Genomic DNA, 4,087 nt, shown 5'->3' with positions numbered 1-4,087 from the left:
AAGGGTTATGTGACATGGTAAAAAATAATGCCTTTCCTTCTGGTATGGATTAAGAAAAAAAAAAAATCAAAGAGACAGAGGGAAGGTAAAGTGACCAAAATTGTTATTTCCTTCCTTCCATCTCTTCGTTTGGTGTAATTTGTCCTAAAGATAAAAGTTTAGGGATTGTGGAAAATGGCACAACTGTGCATATGGATGTGATAACTCTTCAGGAAAGTCCTGCAGGGAGGCTCAGTAGCTGGAATCAATTAATTGATGTGCCTAAGAGTTTTGAAATACCATTTTGTTTAAGTTCTTTTGCACCTTTGATTGATTTTTTTTAAATCCACATTTATTTTTCCTCTATCCAAGTGTTTTATGTAACAACACTGACTCTTCAAAACTCTCACTGTGAGTGTTCTTATGTTACCTTGTATGAAGCTCGCACATTCCTTCCCCACCTTTTTTCTTAAATTCATTCAAAGCATTACTCTGTCACAGATTCATATGCAGGTACTCTGGCTGTTTGGAGATCATGAGAAAATCTTGCTTTTATTTTATTTTATTTAATTTATTTATTCATTTATTTATTCATTGTCTTTTTAGGGCCGCACCCACAGCATATGGAGGTTCCAAGGCTAGGGGTCAAATCAGATCTCTAAGCCACATCTTCAACCTACACCACAGCTCATGGCAAAGCCAGATCCTTAACCCACTGAGCGAGGCCATGGATCGAACCCACGTCCTCATGGATGCTAGTCGTGTTCGTTAACCGCTGAGCCACGACGGGAACTCCAACAAACCTTGTTTTTATGTGGCTGGGAATGTCATATTGTAAGTGGGGCTGAAGCTGCCCCACTCATGGTCATGGTCCACTAGTTTCCATTGGATATCTCACAGCTGTCTGAGGATTTGTTGCCCTGGCAGAAACACTTCTTCCCCAGAAATCCACAGGAGAAAATTTGACTAGGCTAACAGGTGTTCATAGGCTACTGATACATACTAGAGGTGCCCAGATTTTTGGTTCAAAGAAAAACTTTTCTTTCACTTTTTTAATACAGATGGAGCCATACATGCAGCATCCAGAAAGACCTGGTTGGCAATTTCACTGAGAGATGAGTCATCTGGGCTGCAAATAGATGTCTGACATGTAAACTTTGTATCAAAGTGACTCACATCCTCTTCAGATGGCAGCAGAGGTTTAAAGGGGAGGTCCCCCTTCCAAGCCTGTAGCTCTTCTCAGTTAATATGTCAGAAGAATGGATGAGCTTGAATTTCTCCAGCATTCCCAGGACTGGCTCCAAGATGAGAAGCAGAAGTTCTTTTCAGCAGCTCTTCATTTATTTTTTATTTTTTAATTTTTTTGTCTTTTTGTCTTTTCGAGGGCCATACCTGTGGCATATGGCGATTCCCAGGCTAGGGGCCTAATCAGAGCTGTAGCTGCCGGCCTATACCACAGCCACAGCAATGCGGGATCCAAGCTGCTTCTGCGAGCTACACCACAGCTCATGGCAATGCCGGATCCTTAACCCACTGAGCAAGGCCAGGGATTGAACCTGCAACCTCATGGTTCCTAGTCAGATTCGTTGACCGCTGAGCCACAATGGGAACTCCTTCAGCAGCTTTTTAAAGATCTCTGGCATCTTGTGTGAGGTAGGGGGGCAATGAAGTTCATGACAGGATTTTGGCAGTTGTTTTCTTTCTCTTCTCTACTCAGTGAAAGGGGGTGCTCCTGTCAACATATCCTACAGTAATGCTTCCCAACTCCACCAATCCCTAGAAGTCACTTCACATCAAGATTTCAGGGGCCATGTATTCTATTATTTCACAAAATGTGTGTGTGTGACTGTCCTATCAGGAATAGATTGTATAGCCCAAAATCTGTTAGTTTCACATGATTTGGTGATTAAGCATGACTTTGTCTACCTTCCGGTCTCTGTAGATAATTTTTGATGTAAATGTTTCAAAGCCATGGAGATTTCTGCCAAGAAAAAGCAGGCTGTGTCTTCCATTAATATTTCTTCTCTTTATAGAGAAATGCAAATGCCATATGATATCACTTACATGTGGAATCTGAAATATGGCACAAATGAACCTATCTACAAAACAGAAACAGACTCACACATAGAGTACAGACAGTGATTACCAAGAGCAAGCAGGGAGGGAGTGGGACAGACAGGGAGGATGGGTTAATAGATGCAAACTATTCCATCTCTAATGGATAGGCAATGAGGTCCTACTGTACCACACAGGGAACTATATCCAATCTCTTAGGATAGACCAAGAAGGAAGATAAAAGAAATATAAATGATGAGGTCACTTTGCTATACAGCAGAAATTGGCATATCTAGTTTGATTAAGCAAAAAATGAAAACACGCCACATCACTAGAAAATGATTGGTAATATACTGACATATTAAAATAAGCTTTTGACTTAGTATTATAGCCTGTAGCTGTTGAGTATGGTGGTAAAAGTACTATTCTACATACTTTATGTATAGTAACCTGTGTTATCCTTACAACAAGCTTATGGAGTAGGAATCATTATTAATCACTTTTTCAGATGAGAAAAACTGCAGTGCCATGTAGTGAAATAAACTTAGGACACAGTTGATAAACATTGGGGCCAGATTTCAAATCTACGACATCTGTCTTCAGAGCTCACACACATAAATATCATGTTAGTTTGCTTTTCTACTTTTAATAATCTTACTCAAATAAAAAGAACTATAAAGACATATGTAAAAGATATTTGCATAAGCAATTTTTAAAATAGTTAAAGCTTTCTTATGAAGTAGGTGTCTGAACAGGAGAATTTTGCCTAGAATGTTTACATTGCTCTAAATTGGCAGTGATTACTCTTTGCTCCTGGCTGGTGATTAAACACATTCATGCTCTTCACTTCAGAGATCTTCAGTAAATGACAAAACTCATGTTCCAAAAATGTCTGATCTGTAGCTTTTTTTTTTTTTTTTAAATGAACAGCATTTTGGCAAATTCTTGGCAGTACCAAGGAGGTAGGCTATAGGAAGGATAGAGTGTTCAAATCACTGGACTTTCTAAATGTCCTACTTTCAACTGTCCTTATTATGTTACCTAGACAGTCAGAATATTCCATCTCAATGTTCTAATTCTGTGTTGTTTTTTATTTAGAAAGTGTATTGTCGTTTAGTCATTAAAGGGAGGCCTTATAGACTGAGCCTGTTTGTCTGCCTGGTCTCTGTGTTACACTTACTTCCTTTCAGAGGATAAACAGATAATAGATAGATAGACAGATGATAGTTGAAGTGGCTGGTGATGGCTGCCTTGGTAGTTCTGGCTGCGGTGGGTCCATGCCCTTGAGGTGATTGAAGAGGGTGGGGTGGTTTCTACCCAGCAGAGGACTTCTGCTATAGGGGAGCTGAGGATATGGGTAGTGTTTGATGTAGACCTGGAGCAGCCAGAGGAGGTGGGCTCTGAGGATTCGCTGGAGGAAGGAGGCCAGGTAGATGAAAACTTGGACCTTGGCAGAGTTGGACCATATGACCTTGGCATGGAGCATTGTGAAAAATGGCATGGCATGTTTTGATTCTTTTTTGAACATGGGTGTTTTAAAGAAACAGCTTTAAAACACTTTACAAAGCTGTAAAACTTTGTAAATTAGTAATAATGTATAAGCATTCATAAAATAAATGACAAGTATTTTGAGAGCACTTTCTTCTACAATTTTTTCTGATGCTTTATTTTGGTCATGTAGTTTATACCATATATTTTTTCTTTATAATCTCTCTTTTCCTTTATGATATCAATTTTGTGCTTTGATATAATCTGATCGCAAACCCAAAAATAGATTATCTTATATCTAGCTTCATTGTTCACAATTAATGTGTTCACATTAATCTTTCGGAATTTACACCATAACGTAACATGAGACTGGGGTATATCTGGATTTTAAGCTTTCTAAGTAGTTAACCTGTTATGTCAAGCCTCTGACATTTTAGGAAATCATTATCATTTTTTTCTATCTCATTCAGACTGTCCCATTAAATTGTCTACCAATTCAATCTGCTAGTTCTCAAGTCAAAATAGCAGACTTTTTTTTTTTTGCAACTTTATGTAAATTGATAAG

General features: G+C 38.6%; 1 pseudogene; it reads right to left on the bottom strand.

The window, feature by feature from the left end:
* Positions 1–474: 474 nt before the first annotated feature.
* Positions 475–3,520, bottom strand: LOC125111360 (ribosomal protein S6 kinase beta-1-like; annotated as a pseudogene).
* Positions 3,521–4,087: the final 567 nt, after the last annotated feature.

Source organism: Phacochoerus africanus, chromosome 1, assembly GCF_016906955.1.
Source record: "Phacochoerus africanus isolate WHEZ1 chromosome 1, ROS_Pafr_v1, whole genome shotgun sequence".
In the NCBI taxonomy this organism is placed as follows: Eukaryota; Metazoa; Chordata; class Mammalia; order Artiodactyla; family Suidae; genus Phacochoerus; species Phacochoerus africanus.
Note: the sequence above shows the minus strand (reverse complement) of the source record. Positions and strands in the feature narration are given on the sequence as shown.